This window comes from Helianthus annuus, chromosome 3 (assembly GCF_002127325.2).
Source record: "Helianthus annuus cultivar XRQ/B chromosome 3, HanXRQr2.0-SUNRISE, whole genome shotgun sequence".
In the NCBI taxonomy this organism is placed as follows: domain Eukaryota; kingdom Viridiplantae; phylum Streptophyta; class Magnoliopsida; order Asterales; family Asteraceae; genus Helianthus; species Helianthus annuus.
Window position 1 is genome coordinate 136,023,057 of NC_035435.2, and position 13,402 is coordinate 136,036,458.

At 36.5% G+C, this 13,402-nt stretch overlaps 2 non-coding genes across 2 annotated transcripts; both read left to right on the top strand.

Annotated features, from left to right (window-relative positions):
- The first annotated feature begins 7,601 nt into the window (after window positions 1-7,601).
- On the top strand, window positions 7,602-7,797 carry LOC118490899. The gene has a single exon (XR_004890124.1). It is a non-coding gene; the product is annotated as a U2 spliceosomal RNA (small nuclear RNA).
- Window positions 7,798-11,236: 3,439 nt separating this feature from the next.
- LOC118490730 lies at window positions 11,237-11,432 on the top strand. The gene has a single exon (XR_004889980.1). It is a non-coding gene; the product is annotated as a U2 spliceosomal RNA (small nuclear RNA).
- Window positions 11,433-13,402: the final 1,970 nt, after the last annotated feature.

A 13,402-nucleotide genomic window follows, 5' to 3' on the forward strand; every position in this document is an offset into this window, starting at 1 on the left:
ACATGTTTAAGGTATACTAACTCACGTTAACCCAAAATTCGAATAAAAAAAGATACTCAAATTCAAATGGTGAAAAATAAAAACTCTCCCACCACCTTCGATGGCAGTACAAACTCCATCAACGATGGCGAGATAGCTCCCCGTCGCTTAACCACAACGGTTGTTGATTTCCCTGCCCCTCAACCGCCATCGCCTGATGTCCCCACCCCTCATCCGTTCGTCGCCTGATGTTCCCACCCCTCAGGCGTAGTCGCCCGATGTTGTCGCACCAATCTACGCCACAGATAAGACGTACATCTCGCGAATCTTATGATTGATGATTCGAATGTTTGAAGATCCAAAAAAATCAAAGAAAACGCCTTGTTACTAAAATTATTAATCCCTACACATCCTAAAGTTCAAGGGTTTTTATGTATATAGTATAAAGATAGTATTAGGATAGTTATGAAGTAAGGGTACTAGATGTGACAATACAGAAGTTGATAACCAACTCCCTAAAGGAATCAATGTGTCCTCTGGACACACCTTTTGATCGATGGCTTTAAAGGAAAAGAAAAAGACGTACCTGTTCAAGTACAATCACATCCACAAGATAAAGAGATGCACCTGTTTGTGAAGAGACAGACCTCTACAATCGCACCTTTTAGTTACTTATAAACAGGGCTTTAGATTGCAATTGTAAAACATACATGCATTCAGAGATTCAAGTTATATTCAAGTTCAATTTGTCATATTGGATTCATGTTCTAGAGATCTAAGATTGATTGGGGCCAACAATTGGTATCAGAGCACCGGGCTCTAGGCAGAGCACCGGGCTCTAGGCATTGGGAATCGCAAGGCAATGAATCGCAGGAAGTCATTCGCGATCAGGTTTCATCATTCTAATTTTCAATTTGCAAGTTTTTAGTTTTTTCGGTTCAAGGTTATCGAACCAGGGTTAGAAATCTAGGTTTATCGTGTGAATTTGTTAGTCAGGAATCCAGTTATTACGCGTTGTGGTTATTCGCGGGTTAAACATTTAAAAGTTTATTGAATTCAAGGGAATTGAATTTTACCGGTATAATTGGTTCGTATTGGTGGTCAGGAAATTATAAAAAACAAGAAAGTAAGTTTGTTTGTTTCCACATTTTGTGAAAGTCAAACTGTTCGGAAACATGTCTGATACACCGAGCGGTTCGGGTCAACAAATTGTAATTCACAAGGATGTGGGATCTCCGACTCACTGCCATTGTCCAATTTTAAAACCTACAAATTATATGGTATGGGCAATACACATCAAAACTATACTAGAAGCAAATGGAGGGTGTGAAAAAAAGACAAAGCAGCGGTTGCATATTTGTTCCGGTCGATACCGGAAGATATGGTTTTACAGGTGGAAAATTGCAAAACAACAAAAGAGATATGGAACACATTGAAGACGAGACATGTTGGTGTAGACCGAGTGCAAAAGGCGCTTTTGCACACACCCATGTCAGAGTTCGAGTTGTTACAAATGAAAGAAGACGATACTATAGATTTGCTCTCCGCAAGGATAAACAACATTGTTGCACGGGCGAGTGAATTTGGAACAACATTGAATCAATCCACTATGGTACGAAAACTTCGAAACACTGTGCTAGATAGATTTATTCAAATAGTTGCATCGATCGAGCAATACTCCAATCTAGACACGATGACTCTAGACGAAGTTATTGGTAGATTAAAAACTTAGGAAGAAAGGTTAAAGTTGAAGAAAAAAGAAAGCCCCGTGAACAATCTAGAAGAACTCTTGTATGCGGGTTATGGACAACATGTTGGAAATTGTGGACGAGGGAGATTCCGTCCGTTACGAGGCCGAGGCAATTATCAACATAGGGGTGAAGGACACACCTCTTACGAATCAGAAGGAACCGACAAACCACGAAGGGATGATAACAAGCAAGAAATACCGGCTATGAGAGATAGGTCAAAAATCACTTGCTACATATGTGAGAGACTTGGGCACTATGCCTACGAATGCCCAACCAAGAAAACCAAGGAGAACGAGACACTCTTGGTTGAAACAGAAGATGATGATGAACCGACACTTCTGATGTGCCTAGACGATGAAAAAAAGTAAAATGGGTAATTTGGTCGTGTGAAACGATCAAAGCAGAAAAACCGTGTGACGCGAGGAGGAAGATAACATGTGCAACGTATAATAAATAATCCAGTGAGTGGACTAGATTAGGTAAAAGTGAAGACTCTGTGAAGGAAGCAATCAATGATAAAAGAACTCACTGTGTGAGACAACCGTGATGAGGGGATTAAATCTGTGATAGACCAAGGAGAAGGCACGCGTGTGAAGGAAACAAGTAATCATGTGACTAGTTAAAAGGAGGCATTGATGTGTGATAAACCGCGAAACTTTTGTGCCACGAATGATACGTCTGAAGAACAAAAAGCCCGATCGTATGATTTCGAAAAACAGAAAAACAAAGATAAGCCGCAGTGGTCGACATTACGATCCGCAGATTCCTTGTTCAAGTTTGAAGAAAAAGAGTCTAATGTGAGTAAATAAGTCCTAATTGGTGCTTGATTGGCTTCTTTGTTCTAAAGAATTGGATATGAAGTTCTTGTTAGGAAGAAATAGTTGTTCGTTGTTGTATATTGAAAGATGTTAATATGAAAATGGTATTATGGTGATGTTTGAAATCAAGAAAGATGACTTCTTGTGATCTCATTTTGAAATTATATTTTTATTCCTTTGTATGTTGAAAGGTTTTGATATGAAAGCGTACAGACGATTAAAGCGGCAAAATTGATTTTATGGGGGAATTTTGACTTTACCAAAGTCCAAGATCGCTTTTTAAAAGGAAAGAGTCACATTCAACTTTCAGATTTTTTGTAAAAGGAAATAAAATAAAACAGAAAGGAAATCGAAAGGATTAGGGGTAAAAGTTTTGGGCAGTTTGACTTTTTGGAAGTCAACAGCAGCAGAATGCTCCCTTGGTAGTTGGTGCCAAAATAAGTGTTCACCTTTCTATCCCAAAAAGAATGCTCCCTTCCGAAATAACTTATCAAATTTCAATCTGGTCAACTAAACCGAAATAAGGTATCAAATTTCTTAACTGATCTGTTGGAAGGGAGATCTACCCTTTGACCACATTTTGGTCTTTGGATGGGTAGGAGGAAAACATGCTTGTGTGGATCTAACAGGGGTTTCCCCGCTTGTGGGCTTAGGGGTAGTGCTTTCACGGTGGATCAGACTGTTTTAAAGGTTGCTTCGGGTAAAGTGACCAAACATGAGAAGACGTGCCTTGACAACCAGCACATATTTATCCAATTTGCTTTTGATACTTTTGGTTTTCTGGCGCCAGAGGCTGTGGACCTACTTAGTCGAGTTCAAAGGGTCATGCATAGTAATATTATGACCCCGAGATCTGAGATCTATGGACGTAGTTTTTAAAAGACTTAGTTTTGCTACTTAAAAAGGGGTAGCGGCGCAACTTGTTGCCCTTTACCAACTATCTCGATGTAAATTCATAACACAACACGAGTTGTAATTTATTTTAATTTCAATCTGGTCAACTAAAGTTTTGTGGTCTTACTCTTACAAGAACTGAAGTTTCAATATTTTTTATTTGAATTCCAGTGATATTGTTGAAATGGTTAGTTATGCACCTTTGTTAACTAGTTCTCTACCCGTCTGGTGGACGGGTACTTTAACGTAATAATGTAGCAAAACTGACTTTCTATGACTTATAAACAAAATCATACAAGGTGCCAATTAAAAGTGCAACTCTTGAGTAAAAAAAAGTGAATGCAATCTTGCGCGGCAAGATGTTGAATGCACCATACCCCTCAAGTAATAAACTCCGCCAACAACGTAATGTTGTTTAACTTAGTTGCTTGATATAATCAACCGCAAAGTTCTAAAAGGCACATTATCTGTAATAAAATATTTTGATTGTTAATCAATTTTGGGAACAAAAATTATAAATTTCGGCAGATGTATTAATGAGACATCATGCTCCATGTGATCACTGTACGTGACAACACTGCAATATTCAAAGAATACCTCACAACTATCCCATCAAAATTTCATAGAATACCTATGGTGAAGTTATAGTGTCACTTGTGTTTTTGGATGCATTGTTTTATGAACTGTAAGTTGTAGTCACATCAACAAAATTGTTTGATAATTGATAAGTTCTAGTAGGCAAAATAAGGGTATTTACAAAGATGCGATGTTAGCAACTTATTAGCTTCCACATAAATATAATAATCAGTTAGTTGTATATTTAAGTTAGAGGTGAAAGTGAATATAATGATCAATTGTGATTCTAAAAGGCCTTGCACCAGGGCTACTTGGTTCCTAACTTGAATCCCATTTTTTACTTTTGCAGTCAAACAATATATTTTGAAGATAAGATAATGTATCACGATATATATAGATCTGAACAACTTTAGGGGAAACAATCACAACACCTAGTTTTAATAAATAAAAGCATGAGAACAAGGTTATGTCAAAGGACAATACAATTTTGTAACAAAACAATTTTGTTTAGAGATGGAATTTCTATTAGTACACGGTGTCGTGCTACGGATACTAAGAAGCATGATTTTCGAGGTTTCAGAAACTAGTAAATTGTATGCTTAGAAAACTCATGTCAACTTGTTTTTTAGTATAAACTTGAATATATGTTATATGGTATTTTTCCATCTTATGACCTGATATTGAGTTGACACATTTAAACCACCTGACGAAAATGGTATGATGAGTTGTAAATATTGAAATAGTGTTTAAAGTAATTTGTAAGATGTTCTTCAATAAAGAAAGCAAGGTGTATCATGCATGAGTGCACTCAAATTCTATTAGAGAATCTGATGGTGTTTGTTGTGCATTCCTCATTGTTTCAGAATGACAAAGGAGATAAAGTCAAATCGCGATGTTTACTTTGGTAATGGGAAGATTGCATTTTTGTTTATGATCATAACTAGCAAGATCGAAAAATGTCTGGGAGACTGCATTTCTGTTTCTATAGGGGTATTTAAAATGTTTTGCAAATCACTTTTTAGACATGTTTATGTAGAAGTTTGTTACTTTTGTGGTTCATACATATCTCGAACTTGTGTTAGGTATGCTTGAAACTGGTTGTCTGGCGAACCTGTATTCATTTATAGTTGCTTTGCTTGGTTGTCTGGTTGTTGGATGCATTGTTTGATGGATGTTATTGTTGTTTTTGTCATCTGTGCAATTGGATCAACACGATTTCCACGTAAGCAATACACAGAGATATGAATCTAGAGTTCACTTAAAATATATTCATGAGATTTAACTTACAAGTACCTCACCAAACTAATGGAATTCACCTTACACCATACCTAGGTGGGTGGAAAAATAGATGTTTCTACTTATTTCCCAGCTCTCTATGGTCATATTTTTTAGCTTCTTCATGTATTCCTTGAAGAATAGTTTGCAGTGATTGTAAAAATATAACTTAAAAAAACAGAATTGTGAACGAAATGTATAGATTATTGAACGCCAAAATGCATGACTCAAGTAGAAGAATTGTATGACTTTTTTAAAGAAAACATAATTGCCAATTAAATATACAGAATCGATCCACATTGGTGCACACCCCTTTGCCGGCGTCAATTGGTGCCCTTGACGGTGATGAAGACAATTATCAGTATTCGGACACGGTGTTTTTCATCTTCGTAACCTCCTCGGACCTCCGCTTAGGATGATAGAGAGTGAAGGCATGCATGGCTTGTTTAGGGTGAAAGGCCGACGCATTTGGAGAAAGTCTAATTGGCGGAACCAGCGACAATCGAGTTCTATGGATCTCTGGAACAATAGTGCAGTTGAAGGTTGAGAACAAACGGGAGATCCGTGTGATATTCTCCAATTATACAATTATAAGAGTTCGCAGGAGGTGGTTAGCATCCCGGGGTGGTTTTGATAAACTGCACTCAAATTACGGTAACTGAATTCTAAAAACTTCTGGTGGAGATCATGGGCTGAAAAAGGTGGAGCAAACCACCAGCAGAGAAAACCGCAAATAACCGCCACCACAACGGTTTTTTTTTTGAGTTTAAACGGCTCAGATTTCATTTCAGCAAGATCTAACGGTGGATATCACTTTCACCGGCGGTTAGACTTAATGGGGTTAATAATATAAGCTAGAAACAAAAACGAAATGAAAATATGTAAATATGGAATGTCTAGAGAAACACCTGAGCTGCCACGTTTCCAAAATATTCATTCTCTAAGCTTATAAGTTTCTCTTTAGTTGCATCAGGGAGATCAAGTTTGATGGCCCATTTCAAAATTTGAATACATTTTGCTCTATTATACCTCTATTACAAAGGGTTAGTATATAATAGAAAAAAACATAAACAAAGATTCCACTCGTGATGGAAGTTATGATATAAAATAAAAAAACTCGACAGTAACTTACTCGTAAGCCACGGGACATTGTTTATTGCGGACTACTGAAAGGTAATGAATAAGTGCCAAGAAATGATTGGCATTTTTAGTTGCTTGATTGTTTGATTGTTCCTCTTGCGTCTTATTGTCACTCATTAAATTAAAACATAAATAATTGGATGTAAAATGGGAAAAATACTAAAGGATATTATGAAATGAAGAATTACCTTAACAACGCTTGAAGATGAAGAACATGCCCATCACATTCTTCACTGAGTTGAGCAAGTAGATCATTCTACATCAAAACTAATTAGGAAAATTGAAAAATAAACTTCCTGTAATTCAAACAGTAACAAAAACACTAGTTTAATATTTTTTCAGAAGCAAAGTCAAACGTGACGAGACAACTGTGAAAGATGGTTTCTGTGATGAGGTTAGGGATATGATTAGTGGCTTCCGTAACCACCCATTTTACTTCTTTATAATAAAGGGCAGCTGGATGAACCGAGGCAAATATGTGAAGAATTGCCAGAATTTTTGGAGGAGATACTATTGATTCATGTTACAAATTGTTTTAATCGAGTCAAAATTGGAACTTCAAAACATAATTATCAAGTAACTGACACCGATTATATCACTGCTTAATATGCCGGTGTTGTCATTGGAACACACCTTCCGCAAGCTGTTTTGACAAACCAGGTAGGCATGTTATGTTTTTTTTATCATGTTCAATTTTCTGTAGCACTTAGAAGACACTATCAACCACATTCTGTTTCTTTCGATCTTTTGATTTCCATGAGTATGTACCCAATGGATATGAGTTAGAATCATGATTGGGACGACTCACTAATAGAGGTTATCAGTTTAAGCTAAACATAACTGGAATTAGTCAGGTAGATAAAGGATCTTAGAACATCAAAGCACAAAAACTAATTCGGTTTTCCTAGCATAATATTAAGCTCACTTGGCAGGTGTGATTTGTGTATGCATCCCACTTAAACATAATATTTTATTTGAAACTTTGTTAGGGTGTCTTGATAGAAAGTGTTAATCGATCATTTGATGAATACTTGCAAGGCTAGTTTTATAAGAAAATAATCAACATCTACAAAGGGCAAAAGTAACTCATTATCCCACATCAGCTGAGTGAACTATACATATATGAAGAGACAGCAAACATAAACAGCAGTCCAAGAAGAGGAAAAGCATACCTTTCTCGGCCTTTTGGCTAAGATCAAGTGTAGTATCTGTTCTTATCAGTTTAATATCTGATACGTGGGCCATCGGCCCACTCGATATTAATCTTATTTTTTATGGGGAAAAGCCCATCACAATAGCTTGCTATTGGGGCTTTTAAGCGTCGCCTTGGTGTTGCACTACTACCTTGGCTTGGCGCACCCCTCCAAACCATAGTTAAGTGTTCATCAATCAGTTTCCATATCTATATTAAAGTGTTCATATATCATTTTTTGTTTCATCTAAAGAACTTTACATAATCTCTCTAGTATGTGCAGAAGCCAGAAGGTGCAATACCATCTTCTTTTTGGATCACAAATTAGTTTTCTTGGGTGCAATACCATCTGCAGTTTTAAGAAGGGGAAATTACAAAAATGGCAGTTGACCAAAACTATTTTCAGTTTTGTCAACCTCATGCGTCCTTGGAAGGACTCATTTTTTATTGGACGCATCCAAGGCATGATGAGTCCCTCCAAGGACGCATGAGGTTGACAAAACTGAAAATAGTTTTGGTCAACTGCCATTTTTGTAATTTTCCCTTTTAAGAATCTTTGATATCTTTATCATGTAATTTCTCTCCATCATTTTCATTTCTTTGTCATGGAAGGAATTCAACTCCCCAAGTTCAGTATGAACCCTTGGTGATTGGACTGTCTTTCTGAAGGTTATCTTTGCTCTTTGTTTCATCCTTTAAAAGCTTCACTTAAAACATTTCCTTCACTTTGGTTTTGTTCCTGATGTTTTATATAATCGTATATGCTTTAATCCTGTAAAGGCATTCTGCACTTCTGCATGCCAACAAAATATTTAATACAGGATTTTCTGAAAATGTTTAGGAGCATGCTAACTATTTCAGTGTAAATATTGTTGAGAAGGTACGGAATTATTTTCCTGAGCATGGTAACCCTACAGTTTTTTGTCTTACAATCCTTTCAAATATTTATCTAGCCAACGGATATAAGTTAAGAGTCATGATTGGGATGCACTTACTAATAATTAATAAAGGTATCAGTTTAAGCTCAATGTAGCTGGAATTAGTCAGGTAGATAAGGGTTCTTTGAACATTGATTAAAGCAAATAAACTAATTTGGACTTCTTAGAACATTGATAAGTTTTAAAATGTTATTAAAATGAGGTTGAGTGCTATCATTTCAAACAAGCTTTGAGTTATTGTTTTTCAAGTGTTGGAATTGAAGATGATGAAGATGTCTTTTATTGATCCTTGTAATGCTACACAAAGTATGTGAGAACAGTGAATAGATACGCCGGTCCCTTTCAGGAGACATTTATCTTGAAATCCCACGTATTAGAATAAGTCCATATCACTTTACCATATTTTTTTGAATTGATTTGTAAACAGATGTGAGGAACCGGTGGAATGAGTGATCTAGTTCACCGTGCCTTGCTACAGTTTCTTTTAAATAAATACTTGTCATTCTATCCGATGACTATGACTATCTGATTAGCAAAAAATGATAACTTTCAGTTAGGTGCTGTTTGTTTTTTCTGCGGGAAAAAGGTCTGCAGTCTGCGGACCACATCTGCAGGCATCTGCAGGAGAAGAGGTGGACCAAAGGTCTGCAGTCTGCAAGGAAAAGAGGGTTTGTTTTTTTTATTTTATAAAACATCTTCTCACTTAGAAGACACACACAAACACACTTTCACACACAAATCTCCCTCGATCTCTCTCCTCTCTGCCTTCATCACCACCACCAAGCACCACCGCTAACCCACCGCCACCACCGTCACCACAAACCTCCCCCGTCGCAACCACCCACCCCTGTCACACTCTCCTCCCTCGATCTCTCTCTCTGCCTTCATCACCACCACCAAGCACCACCGCAAACCCACCGATCACCGATCTCTGATGATGATGATGGTCTCCTGCCGCTCCCTCTCTCTCTCTCTAGTCTCTACGGTATCTCTCTCTCATCGATTTGGGGGTTTTGTTAGATTTAGGGTTTCGGTTCAAGCACCACCACCGATCTCTGATCTGGTAGCACCACCACCACCGATCTCTCTCTCTCTACGGTATCTCTCTCACTCTCTCTCTCTCTACGGTATCTCTCTCACCGATATTGATTTGGGGGTTTTGGTTCGATTTGGGGTTTTGGGCAGGGATGTGGTGGCGGAGGTTTGGGCAGGGATGTGGTGGCGGAGGTGGTGGTGATGGAGGTGGTGGCAGGGATGTGGTGGTGGAGGTGGTGGCAGGGATATGGTGGTGGAGGTGGTAGAAGAAGAGGTCTGCCAAGAAGAGGTTCCAAGAATCATGTCTGTGTGGTGAAGAGGTCTCGCAGACCTTTTATAATGAAAGGTCTGCGAGAAAACAAACAAGCTGCGGACTCCAAACCTCTGCGCGCGTCTGCGCGGCGCAGACATAAGTGGCCAGAAGTGCTTGTGGCCAAAAAACATACACCACCTTAGTGATCAATAATCACCCACATGACATTAAAAATGGGTGTTTTTGGCAAGTTTTTGACCAAACTCATAGTAATTTGCAACCACTTCCACATATATGACAACTAAGGAAAACTTAGCTTTTCATGTCGAATGGTATGAGCACAAGCCAGATAACTGACGTAACGTCTTCTCGCTTCTTTTTAGCTGTATCTTTTCATTTTTCTCTTATCTCAATTTTTAACCGGTTGACCCGTTTGATGCTCAATCTGCAAGGATTTACCTTCATTTGTTTCTAATCACACTCAACATATCATACTCAATTGTTTCTGAACTCCATATTTTGGTTGAAACACATTTTGGATGTTGTTTTTAGCAAGTTCTAGTCATTTCCTCAACTATTCAACATATGTTTAACTAGGCAGTAAGTAACATGTAGTCTGTTCTGTGACACATTTATTCCTAGTTCTACAAAGATTGTGGATCATGAAATATATGGACTTTCAGCCTTATTTATTGTTTCTTGGCTTACCCGCCTTATGAGATTGCTTACAACATCATGCTAATAATTTTACTGAAAATATTCATCTCATTCAAGGACCTAATTGTTCTGGCATATATGTAAACCAGGTTATTCTTATTTATTGTTTCCGGAGCATGGTTGCCCTGCAGTTTTAGTCTTCTGTTTCCATACCATTGTTGAGTTTGGCAGGCTATTAATCAATTCTTGTAATGGATTTTGCTTATCTCGTGATCAATTCTCTCAACATGCAGAATATTCTTACAATACAATCCTTTTGAATTCAAATTAGCATATAATAAACGGATATATTAGAATCATGATTGGGATGTAGTGACTTTTAGAAGTTATCTGTTTAAGCTAAACATAGCTGGTATTAGTCTGGTAGATAAGGGTTCTTACTTAGAACATCAATCAAAGCACATTCAGTCTTCCTAGCAGAAAATTCAGTTGACAGTTCTGTACTAAGGCAGTGAAATTTGTATGTATTCAGATGATAACTTATTAAGGTGCCTTAATAAAGAGTGTTGATTAAGTATCCATTAATTGTTGAACATTTTGTGATATTAAATTCTGGGAGGTGAAAACCATTATGAAATTTAGCCTATCACAGCCCCACATCGGCTCAGTGAAGAATATATATATGAAGAGACAACATACATAAACAGCAGCCCAAGAAAAGAATAAGCATACCTTTCTCGGCCTTTTGGCTAAGATCAAGTGTAGTATCTGTTCTTATCAGTTTAATATCTGATATGTGAGCCATCGGCCCACTCGATATTAATCTTATTTTTTATGGGAAAAGACCCGTCACAATAGCTTGCTATTGGGGTCTTTAAGCGTCGCCTTGGTGTTGCACTACTGCCTTGGCCTGGCGCACCCCTCCAATTTGCAGTCAATTTTTATATTCTTTTATAAGTTGTTCATGTCTTTAGATGACATTTTTTTTTCTTACTCTCACCGTCCCACTTTTTAACAACTGAACCTGTCCTCACTTTCAAGGTTAATTTGTGAAGGGTATTAGTGAAGCTAGAATCAGTTTTCTAAAGGTCGGGATGATTTGTACTCTTTGTTCTTTGCTTTATTCCATATCTACAGAAGTCCTTTTTCTTTAGTAAATTCAGAGATAATGCTTAATTTTACCTGCAGAATTGTTGACTTATTTACGCTTTTATGGGATTCACTTAAATCTTGTCTAGGATGTTCTCAATATACAGAAGGTGCAACACTGTCTTCTTTTGGGATCGCATGTTAATTTTGTTCTCAATATACGCGGGCTTCAACCAAAACAATATTATTTACTTTGAAATGAAATATTCTGTACAAACATGCACATTGGAAGAAACAAACAGAAAATTATTCAATCCCGGAAAAAACTTCCTTGTATACTACATATGAATATTGTCAATGGTTACAAAACTACTTAAGAGTGATCACATCTTTCAAATAAAATAACAAAATTTTATTGCAAAAATATGAAGATTGTGAATGGATAGAAGAATCGATACCTAATTTATACAAAAGAATATCATCTAACTATTGTATAAATGAAGAACGTAACATTATAAACATAAGAAAACGTTAACCTAGCCGGAAGTTAAAAATAGCCATATGACAAAAACAAAAGCACTTGATAAACTATTGTAAACATATATAAAGACAATGATAATAACATCGAACAGTAACACCATTCAACCATATATTTAACTAAGTTATTTGTACCATTAAAAAACATAAACATAAACTAAACCATAATAAAGTAAGCAAAGTTTTCATGTCCATCAACCTAACATCCATAATGTACATATCAAATATACTAACCAACAACTTACCAAACCATAACTGTCATAAACAAAATGCATACCAAACTTGCTTAGATTGAGGTTACATCATTCAACACAATCTTCTTCTAGGATGTTACATAAGTAAAGTGCAACATATGCCCAAACTCCAACTGGTTATCTGCCATGAACTTCCTCCAACCATCAACGGCGTAACGTAATGCACCACCGTTTAACTCCGTCTTTGTTTCATAAACCTCCACATCCCCAGTCATGTTTTGAACATATAAAGGTTGCAAGTTATCAGACAGGCATGCCTGCTCTGTCTACAACTTCAGCAGGAAGACGCTAAATGCGTTTAAAGAAAAACAAATATAAGTCAATAGAAAAATGAAATAAATATGATGGTAAATCATGTAAAAAAAACATACCAGCCTATAGTCTCCTTTACGACTAAAGTTGAAGAATTCAGGATCCATGCCAACACCAGAAACTTTGCGTGCATTCCTTGTAATCTTCTTACGATGCTTCAATTTTTGAACATCCTTTAACCGTTTCTTTCCCTTGTTTATGAAAAAAAAAATATAAAGAGGTGGTTAACAGCAAATATAGTATATATTGTACAATTAAAGTTTTCTTGTATAAAGAGTATTTATGAAATTGACTAACACACTGCTTTGGCTTAAATTCAATTTTATTGTTAATGTTAATGTATGTATAGACTATGATATTAGGGAAACAATTTTATATTAACTAATAATCAATAATCTGAAATCTTTTAATAAAAAATCACTTAAAGAATTTTATGCATACTATCTAGACTTTGTATGACTTATAAACCATTTAGACCATTGAATCTAAACCTATTCACTTTTTACTAAATTAAGACTCGTTTCATTCTACTTGAAAATGAATCTCAACATATTCAACTTGACCACAAAAAAATAAATTATGAAAGATTCTCCAATTTAAATTTTAAACATGTTATTCACCAAGAATTATCAAATTTCTATCAAACCTTATGAATATGACTAACCAGACAATGACAATAAAAAACGGATTATGTCCTCTCTT